Raw genomic sequence first — 12,325 nt, forward strand, 5'->3', positions numbered from 1 at the left:
ATGCTGGACTGCACCGGCTTTCACTGCGGGGATTTAAAGGGCTCTGGGCTCCCTGCCGCAGATGGCAGCCCAGAGCCCTTTAAACCCCCCGCCTGCAACTCCGGTGGCCGGGCTGGGGCCGGATTTAAAGGACTCTGGGGTGCCGCGGCTGCGGTCAGCCCAGAGCCCTTTAAACCCCCCGCCACAGCTGAGATTTAAAGGGCTCAGAGCTCCCCGCCGCTGCGGGCAGCCCAGAGTCCTTTGAATCCCGGCCGCGGCTCTGGCGGCCAGGCTGGGGCCAGGATTTAAAGGGCTTGGGGCTCCCCTAAGCAGCAGGAGCTCTTGGCCCTTTAAATCCCTGCCCCAGCCCCACAAAACTCGGGGTTCCCCATGGGGGCCAGAGCCCCGGGCCCTTTAATTTGCCCCTGAGCTCCGGGGGCCTCCCAGCTACCTCTGCAGCTGGGAGCCCCTGGTTGATTTAAAGGCCCTGGGTCTCACAGCCACAGCTGGTGCCCCAGGGCCTTTAAATCGTGAGAGGCCACGCCCCTTCTGGATGAGGCCACCCCCCCGGATTAGACCACGCCCCCCTCAGGACTCCGGCAGTACCGGTAAGTCCTGTAAGTTACTTTCACCCCTGTCTGTGAGATTAGATCTAAGATACCAATTGACCTGGGGGAAGTGACTGGTCTCTTGGGACTGGAAGGAACAAGAATGTGGTGGGATTTTCTTGGTGTCAGTGACCATGTATCACTGAGTCCAGTTTGTCTGGGTGGCAAGATAGAGTGGAGAGTCAAAGGGGACTGTCTGTGACTCCGTGGTAAGAGTGTTATAGTGATCCAGGAGTTCATGTTTGTCGCTGGCCTGGTGAAATCTAATTACAGGACACACCAACAGTTTGGGGTAATTGCCCTTTTTTTGAGTCTGTCCTGTGGTAGGCACTTACAGTTGTGAGCCACTCATAAGAATATAAGAACATAAGAATGGCCGTACTGGGTCTGACCAAAGGTCCATCTAGCCCAGTATCCTGTCTACCAACAGTGGCCAATGCCAGGTGCCCCAGAGGGAGTGAACCTAACAGGTAATGATCAAGTGATCTCTCTCCTGCCATCCATCTCCACCGTCTGACAAACAGAGTCTAGGGACACCATTCCTTACCCATCCTGGCTAATAGCCATTAATGGATTTAACCTCCATGAATTTATCCAGTTCTTTTTTTAACGCTGTTATAGTCCAAGCCTTCACAACCTCCTTAGGCAAGGAGTTCCACAAGTTGACTGTGTGTTGTGTGAAGAAGAACTTCCTTTTATTTGTTTTAAACCTGCTGCCTATTAATTTCATTTGGTGACCCCTAGTTCTTGTATTATGGGAATAAATAAATAACTTTTCCTTATCTACTTTCTCCACATCACTCATGATTTTATATACCTCTATCATATCCCCCCTTAGTCTCCTCTTTTCCAAGCTGAAAAGTCCTAGCCTCTTTAATCTCTTCTCATATGGGACCTGTTCCAAACCCCTAATCATTTTAGTTGCCCTTCTCTGAACCTTTTATAGTACCAGTATATCTTTTTTGAGATGAGGAGACCACATTTGTACACAGTAGTCAAGATGTGGACACCCCATCGATTTATATAAGGGCAATAATATATTCTCCTTTTTATTCTCTATCCTCTTTTTAATGATTCCTAACATCCTGTTAGCTTTTCTGACCACCTCTGCACACTGTGTGGACATCTTCAGAGACCTATCCACGATGACTCCAAGATCTTTTTCCTGATTTGTTGTAGCTAAATTAGCCCCCATCATATTGTATATATAGTTGGGGTAATTTTTTTCCAATGTGCATTACTTTACATTTATCCACATTGCATTTCATTTGCCATTTTGTTGCCCAATCACTTAGTTTTGTGAGATCTTTTTGAAGTTCTTCACAGTCTGCTTTGGTCTTAACTATCTTGAGCAGTTTAGTATCATCTGCAAACTTTGCCACCTCACTTTTTACCCCTTTCTCCAGATCATTTATGAATAAGTTGAATAGGATTGGTCCTAGGACTCACCCTTGGGGAACACCACTACTTACCCCTCTCCATTCTGAGAATTTACCATTAATTCCTACCCTTTGTTCCCTGTCTTTTAACCAGTTCTCAGTCCATGAAAGGACCTTCGCTCTTATCCCATGACAGCTTAATTTACGTAAGAGCCTTTGGTGAGGGACCTTGTCAAAGGCTTTCTGGAAATCTAAGTACACTATGTCCACTGGATCCCCCTTGTCCATATGTTTGTTGACCCCTTCAAAGAAATCTAATAGATTAGTAAGACATGATTTCCCTTTACAGAAACCATGTTGACTTTTGACCAACAATTTATGTTCTTCTATGTGTCTGACAATTTTATTCTTTACTATTGTTTTGACTAATTTGCCCGATACCGACGTTAGACTTACCGGTCTGTAATTGCCGGGATCACCTCTAGAGCCCTTTTTAAATATTGGCATTACATTACCTATCTTCCAGTCGTTGGGTACAGAGGCAGATTTAAAGGTCAGGTTACAAACCCTAGTTAATAGTTCCGCAACTTCACATTTGAGTTCTTTCAGAACTCTTGGGTGAATGCCATCTGGTCCCAGTGACTTGTTAAAGTTGAGTTTATCAATTAATTCCAAAACCTCCTCTAGTGACACTTCAATCTGTGACAGTTCCTCAGATTTGTCACCTACAAAAGCCAGCTCAGGTTTGGGAATCTCCCTAACATCCTCAGCCATGAAGACTGAAGCAAAGAATTCATTTAGTTTCTCCGCAATGGCTTTATTGTCTTTAAGCGCTCCTTTTGTATTTCGATCGTCAAGGGGCCCCACTGGTTGTTTAGCAGGCTTCCTGCTTCTGATGTACTTAAAAAACATTTTATTATTACCTTTGGAGTTTTTGGCTAGCCGTTCTTCAAACTCCTCTTTGGCTTTTCTTATTACATTTTTACACGTAATTTGGCAGTGTTTATGCTCCTTTCTATTTACCTCACTAGGATTTGACTTCCACTTTTTAAAGGAAGTCTTTTTATCTCTCACTGCTTCTTTTACATGGTTGTTAAGCCACGGTGGCTCTTTTTTAGTTCTTTTACTGTGTTTCTTAATTTGAGGTATACATTGAAGTTGGGCCTCTATTATGGTGTCTTTAAAAAGCGCCCATGCAGCTTGCAGGGATTTCACTTTAATCACTGTACCTTTTAATTTCTGTTTAACTAACCCCCTCATTTTTGCATAGTTCCCCTTTTTGAAATTAAATGCCACGGTGTTGGGCTGTTGAGATGTTCTTCCCACCACAGGGATGTTAAATGTTGTTATATTATGGTCACTGTTTCCAAGCGTTCCTGTTATAGTTATCTCTTGGACCAGCTCCTGCGCTCCACTCAGGATTAAATCTAGAGTTGCCTCTCCCCTTGTGGGTTCCCGTACCAGCTGCTCCAAGAAGCAGTCATTTAAGGTATCGAGAAATTGTGTCTCTGCATTTCGTCCTGATGTGACATGTTCCCAGTCAATATGGGGATAATTGAAATCCCCCACTATTATTGAGTTCTTAATTTTGATAGCCTCTCTAATTTCCCTTAGCATTTCATCATCACTATCACTGTTCTGGTCAGGTAGTCAATAATAGACCCCTAATGTTATATTCTTATTAGAGCATGAAATTAGTATTCATAGAGATTCTTTGGAACATGTGGATTCACTTAAGATTTTTACTTCATTTGATTCTACATTTTCTTTCACATATAGTGCCACTCCCCACCCCCTACCCCGCATGACCTGTTCTGTCCTTCCGATATATTTTGTACCCCGGAATGATTGTGTCCCATTGATTGTCCTTAGTCCACCAGGTTTCTGTGATGCCTATTATATCAATATCCTCCTTTATCATGAGGCACTCTAGTTCACCCATCTTATTATTTAGACTTCTAGCATTTGTGTACAAGCACTTTAAAAACTTGTCACTGTTTATTTGTCTGCCCTTTTCTGATGTGTTCGATTCTTTATGTGAATGTTTCTTGTCTGATCTGGTCCTTACATTATCCTCTTCCAGCCTCTGCTCCTGACTATAACCTAGAGAATCTCTATCAATAGACTCTCCTCTAAGAGAATAGGCAGCAGGTTTAAAACAAATAAAAGGAAGTTCTTCTTCACGCAGCACACAGTCAACTTGTGGAACTCCTTACCTGAGGAGGTTGTGAAGGCTAGGACTATAACAATGTTTAAAAGGGGACTGGATAAATTCATGGTGGCTAAGCCCATAAATGGCTATTAGCCAGGATGGGTAAGAATGGTGTCCCTAGCCTCTGTTCGTCAGAGGATGGAGATGGATGGCAGGAGAGAGATCACTTGATCATTGCCTGTTAGGTTCACTCCCTCTGGGGCACCTGGCATTGGCCACTGTCGGTAGACAGATACTGGGCTAGATGGACCTTTGGTCTGACCTGGTACGGCCTTTCTTATGTTCTTATGTTATGTTCTCTGTCCGATCCACATGCTCCTCTGCAGCAGTCGGCTTTCCAGACAGCAAGAGAGGGTGCTCACTGCATATCAGCCTGGAAAGGGCAAATGAGATTGAGAAGGGGACCACTGAACTTTATAGGCCACAACTGAGGGGAATTAGACTGGATAAGCAACCTCTGATTGGGACTAGAGCAGGGGCGGGCAAACTCTTTGGCCTGAGGGCTGCATCAGGTTTCGTAAATTGTATGGAAGGTCGGTTAGGAGAGGGGGTTGTGGCCCAGTCCCCACCTCCTATCTGCCCCGCCCCGGGACTCCTGTCCCATCCAACACCCCCTGTTCCCTGACGGTCCCCCCGAGACCCCTGGCCCATACACTCTCCCCCACTCTCTGTCCCCTGACCGCCCCCAGGCCCCATCCAACCCCATATCTCATTCCTGACAGCCCCCCCAGGACCCTGCCCCATCCAATACCCCCTTCTCCCTGTCCCCTGACTGCCTCCGGAACCCCTGACCCTGACTGCCCCCTTCTACCCCATCCAACCCCCTCCTTCCTGACTGCCCCCAGGACCCCTGCCCCATTCAACTCCCTGTTCCCCCGACTGCCCCGACCCCTATCCACACCCTCACCCCCTGACCACCACCCCGAACTCCCTTGCCCTCTATCCAACCCCCACTGCTCCGTGCCCCCTTACCGCACTACCTGGAGCACTGGTGGCTGGCGGTGCTACAGCAGCAAAAGAAGGTTGAGGGGGGATATGATTGCTCTTTATAAATATATCAGAGAGATAAATATTAGGGAGGGAGAGGAATTAATTAAGGTTAGTACCAATGTGAACACAAGAACAAATGGATATAAACTGGACACTAGGAAGTTTAGACTTGAAATTAGATGAAAGTTTCTAACCATTAGAGGAGTGAAATTCTGGAACAGCCTTCCAAGGGGAGTAGTGGGGGCAAAAGACATATCTGGCTTTAAGACTAAGCTTGATAAGTTTATGGAGGGGATGGTATGATGGAATAGCTTAATTTTGGCAATTAATTTGGCAACTGATCTTTGATTATCAGCAGGTAAGTATGCTCAGTGGTCTGTGATGAGATGTTAGATGGGTTGGGATCTGAGTTACTACAGAAAATTCTTTCCTGGGTGCTGGCTGGTGAGTCTTGCTCACATGCTCAGGGTTTAACTGATCACCATATTTGGGGGTCGGGCAGGAATTTTCCTCCAGGGCAGATTGGCAGAGGCCCTGGAGGTTTTTTGCCTTCCTCTGCAGCATGGGGCACGGGTTACTTGCTGGAGGATTCTCTGCAGCTTGAGGTCTTCAAACCACAATTTGAGAACTTCAATAACTCAGACATAGGTTAGGGGTTTGTTACAGGAGTGGGTGGGTGAGATTCAGTGGCCTGCATTGTGCAGGAGGTCAGACTAGATGATCATAATGGTCCCTTCTGACCTTAGAGTCTATGAGTCTATGAACACCACCTGGCTGGAGCCGGGCCACGCCGCCACCACCACCATGCAGCACAGAGACCAGGTCAGGCCGGGCTCTGCAGCTGCACTGCCCCAGGAGCTCACAGCCCTGCTGCCCAGAGCATCGCGCCGGAGGCAGAGCAAGCGAGCTGAGGCTGCAGGGGAGGGGGAACAGCAAGGGAGGGGCTGGGGCTAGCTTCCCGGGCAAGGAGCTCGGGGGCCGGGCCGGATGGTCCTGTGGGCTGGATGTGGCCCACAGGCTGTAGTTTGCTCACCTCTGGAATAGAGCCAAGTTGAGAAGGACAGGTGGGGCTATAATCGAGCAGGCAGGCAACAGAAGAGGGTCTGAAGTGTGGAGGGCTGTGGTCACTCTCTAGCTGTAGAGAGAGAAAGGAGGAAACCCAGGGGAGAGTAGAAGCCCTGGTGTTATGACAGACCTGGACTTGACATGACCCGCTGCCATGTTGTATATGAACTGAGCATAACCGGCAGCCAGCTTGTATGCTGAGACACCATAATTTGGAAACAAAAACCATAGTAAATTTGGCCTTGGATCCCAGCTTCAGCACTGATAACAGGGACAGATACAGGAAAATCACAGTTTCATGGGAATAGGCGGGGTTATGGACAAGCTCACCTTTAGTTTCTGCATATTTCTAACTAGGTGTTTGTGTGAGTTTTTGTGAAAAGTTGCTTTTTCTGGTAAGTAGAAATTGTGAGGTTTTGCTGTTACTAGAGGAATTGTTTAAGCCCACTAGGAGTTCTGATTGGTTAAATTTATTGCATAGTCATGCTTTAAGTAAACTAATTGGTTCAGGTATAGATAAGAAAGACTCTCATTTTACCTCTGTAATGAGGGTCAGAAGAGAAGCCAGTTGGAGCCTAACTCTGGGACACATCTTAAGACCAAAGCTGCAGGAACTTTTATATCCTGCATGACCATACCATGGAGCAGCTGAAGCCCCAGGTGAAATCCAATCCTGACTGGCCATCAGGAGACATCTGCCGGCTTTAGTAGGAGTGGTGAGCATTAGATGCTTGGCATGTGTATATTATTAAATGCTAATACATGTACATTAAGGATATTTACTATGTGAAGGTTCTTTCACTGTGAAAAGGTCCCGTTAAGCCGTAAAGCGCCATTGCACCCAGAGAGAGAGAAAAAGGCTCTAAATTTGTGTGGGTAACACTGGGGTTCTGGCCTGGAGGGAAAGGTGGGTTGAGGAATAGCCTGATAAAGGTGATGTAGGAGCAGCCCAAGGAAATAGTAGCAAGGTTTGGGGCAGTGCAGACCTTGACTGCTAACTGTAGGGTCCCTGGGCTAGAACCTGGAGTAGTGCCCAGGCCCATGTTCCCCTACTGACCACAGGGGAAGTGGCACAGACCAGGCAGATGAGCAGAACACTGCCTAAGACAGCCATCAAATGGGACTTTGATATTCCAGAAGAGGAAGACTATAGTGACCTGGCTGGAGAGCCAAGTCATTAAGAGAGAACACCCTGAGTTGCAGAGGGGGAGAGGGAAGCAGCAAGGTGCATGAATGAGTGACAGATGGGGAGGGTCAGACGTGAGTAGAGCTAAACCCTAGAGCAGGCAGGAGGAGTTGCCCCATGTGGTGAGTGGACCCTGTGACAAGCTCTTGAAAACTCCTTGGAGTTTTCTTGCTGTGTAAAAGATAAATTAACAGTTTTGTTATAGAAATACAACTGAATGCTGTGTGGCTGTCCAATACAAACCCCAATCCTGCCCATGACCACTTCAGGAGAACCACTAGTTGAAGGGGGACATTCTTAATCACCCAAGCCCGTGGCATGATGTTCCATTAGCTATTTAGTCTGCTGGTGGTCTTCCTCCCACCCCAGGTATCTCACTCTCCTTTCTACCCCCGAACCAAAATACCCAGAGACTTGCTTAATCCTCAGACTTCCTTCTTCCTGTGGCACCAAGGCCTCCTCCACTTGATGTGGCTGCAGGAGAAGGAAAAATAAATGGTTTTGGAATACTAGGGAAAGCTGTAAGTCAGGAAGTGAGGTAGTATCACTAGTGTATATAAGAAGCTGGTGGCTTCTGACATTTATAATGTATCATATTGCATGGTGATTAAAAATGCTGGAAGCCACTGAAGTCATGTCTATACTAGGGCTCATGCTGGTGGTGCCAACAGCTGGCATTTTTGTGTAAAATTCCTTATGGAAAGGAGATTATGTTCAGATAAAAATGGACAGAAATCAAGATCTGAAAATTACAGGTTGCTAAATTCAGTTAAAGAGATTTTTAGTTCATAAATTATATTGCATAATGCCTTAATGTCCACAAAACTTAAAGGGAGCCATTATCTGTTACTGATTAGACAAATACTTTTCCTTAGAAGCTCAACTGTAACTCTGTGTCACTGGGAAGTTATCTAAGCAAAAATGTAGATACTACACAAGGAAGAAATCCAACTTAGAGGGAAGATGGGTGAAAAGCCTATGAAATAATGTAGTCAAAAAAGCAGAATTACTGTGATATCTGTTGACAACAGGGGTGCTACTACCCCTGAAATGGGTCTTTACTGGCACACAGTGGAGCAGATTACTGTCATACCAGTGAAAAAGGTTCACAGTAATTATCTGCAATACACAGCAGTTTATTGAGAAAGAATTACACAAGCGGTAAGGGGTTATATTAAGCACATAACTCCTACGTTAGACATTAAGAGCTATACATTCCTCTTAACGAGTCTCTCTTTCACAAACATATACAAACAGGTCCTGCGCTAGCCTCACACAGTTCCTTGGCAAACAGAGAAGGTGGTTACCAATTTTATAGATGGCTTCTTCCTTCCTGGTCTGTACTTCTCAGCCCTCTGGTCTGTCTCGAATTCCCTCGAGGCAAGGCCTTTGTTGCCTTGAGACCCCTCTGCTTCACAGTCCTACTTGTGCCCACGGAGCCAAGTTTTGGCTCCTCTGTCTGGCAACGTTGCTTCTTCAAGCATCAATGAAAGAATCCCAACCAACAGTAATTTATTTTGCTTGATTCCTATACTCTTTTTCCTCAAAGGAGTCACATGTCTTAAAAGCATGCCTAGTGGGCATGTGGTTCCTAATTTTTACCTAATTAGTATTTTAGAATGGGATGGGGAATGGGCGGTACCGAACAAAAATCACCGCATGTTTACTCATTCATCAATCATTCACTCCGGCTCTCTGCGTGATGTCCTTGCTGTAAGGTCATTATAACCAGGACAACCTTTGCTTCATGCTGGGACTTTATACATGTGATATTTACTTTTGCATGGGTCCATATTTGCCTACCAATAGGTTCAATATCAATTATACACGCAGACTTTGCCAGTCCTTGATCAAGTCTGCTTCTGCTTAAAGGGCACCTGCTCCCAGGCAGCCATTCAGCCATGTTTAAGTCATGTCAAATTATGCTCGCACCATTCATTCAGTAGGGCCACACGAATTTGGCACCATCCTAACAATATCCCCTTCTTTAAAGACATGTTCTCCGTAGGATTTTCATTCTTGAAGATTAAGAAGCTTGAGGATAAGTCAAAAGAAGAAAAGACTGCAATGCTAAAAGTGAGATGGGAACTTGGTAGTGGTTGTAATATTAAAAATGGCATAGGGAAGAGAAAGATAGCTGACCAGTGCCAGGGAGACTTTTTAGTCTGGATAGTAACTGTGAACGGGGGGGAAGAATCAACTTTGACTTGGAAAAATCTTTGCCCTGCATAAAATAAGGGACTTCCACATCCCCAGAACAAACGAACACCTTCTCTGGAGGTAGAAGTGGGCTTCTCCCCCACTTTGGAAATTAGTTCTGGAATTCAGAGCGTCCAAGGTGGGCTTCGCAACACAAGCAAGCAATAAGGCTGCAGGAGCACATGGAGGGACAACCATATTGCTCCTCTGCAGATGAGCTCAGAGAAGATAAGTATGATATAACTAGTTGTGGCAGGTTTGCCTCTGAGTGCACATTGATGCTAAGGAGGGAATAACAGAAGATGTTCTTAGGTACCTATTTAGATAAGGTCCTCTTAGCAAATAGCACTGTCCAGTGAATTTCTATCAAATGAAATAAAACATTTGGTGGACTTTCTAAGAGATTTCGTCTGCTCAAACAAGAATTATGAGGACCTTTAAAATCAAGTATGTGATCAGTCCTCACCAGTAATGATGGTGGCAGGTACCCTCCCTTTTCAGATAATGAAGACAAGTCCTTCTCAGATATTGAGATGTCAAAAGAAGTGGGATTGAAGCAAACTGACAAATTAAATAACAAGCATAGGACCTCATGATAGATTTCCAACAGTTCTGAAGGGACTGAAGAATTTGCTGAGTTGCTAACATAAATGTTCTCTCATTAAAATCAGCTATTATATCATAAAGTTGGAGGGTAGCAAATATTGTATCTATATTTAAGACAAGCATTAAAAGTGATCCTGGGAATTAAAGAGAAGCGAGCCTGCCTTCAGTACTAGGCAATTTTGGTGGAGACAATAATTAAAGATAGAGTTATGAAATACCTAAATGAGCATAGATGTCTGTAAAGAGAAACTGGACAGACACAATCCGTTAGAATTCTTTGAGGGTATCCATAAAATAGTGGATAATGGAGACTCATCTTTTGTTAATTTCAAAAGGCCTTTGGTCAAATGTTCTTGTGAAGGACCATAATGAAACTTTCAATTGTCATGGTGTTGGAGGTAACATTCTGTCATGGATTAGGGTACAGCAGACCAGACCCTGGCTTCAACTATGGCCAATTTATTATGCTCTGGCAAGGCAAAGTGACAATACCACTGTCTTAACCAGTCACTGATGACTAACCTGCCATGTGGGGGGATTTCCAGGTTGCTATGCTGACGGCACCCAACCAGCCTTTCACAGTGGCTCATGTGTTGGGTGGGACAGAAAGAGAGATGGCCTCAACAGGAGCTGCTAATTATTCAGCACTTTTGAAAATCAGGCTGCTCAATTAGGTGCTTCAATAAGAATTTAGGGGTGTAACTTTAGGCTCACAAGCTGGGATTTTTAAAGGAAACCATTGTGAGTTACTGCCCAGCTCCCATTGAAATTCAATGGATGTTGGGTGCCTAATTCCTTTAGGATCCTCTCCGAATTTCAGCCAAACGTTGGCCAAAGATGTTAAGATGTTGGCCAAAGACGATGAATAGAAGTTATTCAGTGGTCAGCGCTTTAGTGCACTGATATATGATCTCAAGGAGATCGATTTCCTCCTAGGTTTCAAGTTATTATCTGAGGAATTGTTCACAAATCACTGTTCGGTACTAGCAATATATGTTGCTGATTAGGCAAATGCTTTTCCTTAGAAGCTCAGCTGTGACTCTTTGGTATTATGAAGTTATCTAAACTTAATCAATGATTGTTTGCAATGCCCACCACATTCAGACTTACCAGCAATGGATATGTAGAATTGACCAGGGCGTCTTCAAAAGATTCTTCCCTTGCCTTCTGGAGTATGTCGTTTGGACAACATAGTAGCCCCCCGATAGCTTTTGAGAGATGGAGTTTCTTCTTGTTCAGGGGTAGCTGGAAGTCAGCTTCTGGATGATCATCAGCCTGAAACTGCTCTGCTCTGTGATAGGTTCTATCTGGTCATTGGTTATGAGAACAGTCTTCTTCAGGTGAAGAACAGTGACTTGACAGCCTGTGCCTCTATCTTTTATGTGCCTTCCTTGAACTCATTAGTGTAGTGTCCTGCCCACAAAGTGGGCATCCTTGACAGATGAATAACATAGCTCTGTCACAATTGGCTGGAGCTTTCTCCTGGGCGGGCTCATGCAAACTTGATTTTCTCTAGTTCTTGCTACTGGATTCACCTGCAGAGGGGTCATATGGTTTTTGGACTTGAAAATCTCTTTAAATGAACTAAGCAGGTTGTAATTCCCTGATTTCGACTTTTATCTATTTTTATCTGAACCTACTAAGATATATCTGTTCTATGTGATATAAAGGTGCATTGATGTATGCTAGTCTTTTGCTGAAAACTCCTTATATATGCATAGCCTAGAGTGTTTTTTTTCTCCTCCTATCAGTCTACACAACTAGAACACAATTCCTGGGCTAAATTGAATGTGCCAAGCATAGTTGGTGCCAAATCCCCCAACTGTACATGTTATAGTTATACTATAACTATATAGTTATAGTCTGGGTATTATTTACACAGTGGCTGTTATCAAGGATTAACTATTCCTGCTAAACATTCATACAGTGTTACCTTTCTTCACTGTGGTAAATCAACAAAAAGCCAGGATGTGAGAGACACAATCCTTACAACAGTCTTATGGTTGTGAAAGATAAATGGCAGGTTTTAAACTTCTGGAACAATTTCTTCAGGAAAATGTTGCGGAAGGATACAAGGTTAAGTTACTATATCTCATGGTTG

The 12,325-nt window shown here is 44.6% G+C and overlaps 1 protein-coding gene across 2 annotated transcripts in view; it reads right to left on the reverse strand.

Annotated features, from left to right (window-relative positions):
* LOC120396330 (TRPM8 channel-associated factor 2-like) overlaps positions 1-11,578 on the reverse strand; it is a 29,652-nt gene extending 18,074 nt beyond the window's left edge. Inside the window, exon 1 of one of the 2 annotated variants that reach the window (XM_039521129.1) lies at positions 11,335-11,578. The gene's annotated coding sequence lies outside the window, so the exon portion shown is untranslated. Of the gene's footprint in view, positions 1-6,201; positions 6,292-11,334 lie in introns of those variants that run through there. The other variant, XM_039521192.1, reaches the window with a different exon arrangement.
* Between the last annotated feature and the right edge of the window lie 747 nt (positions 11,579-12,325).

The sequence above is a fragment of the Mauremys reevesii genome, linkage group 1 (assembly GCF_016161935.1).
Source record: "Mauremys reevesii isolate NIE-2019 linkage group 1, ASM1616193v1, whole genome shotgun sequence".
NCBI lineage: Eukaryota > Metazoa > Chordata > Testudines > Geoemydidae > Mauremys > Mauremys reevesii.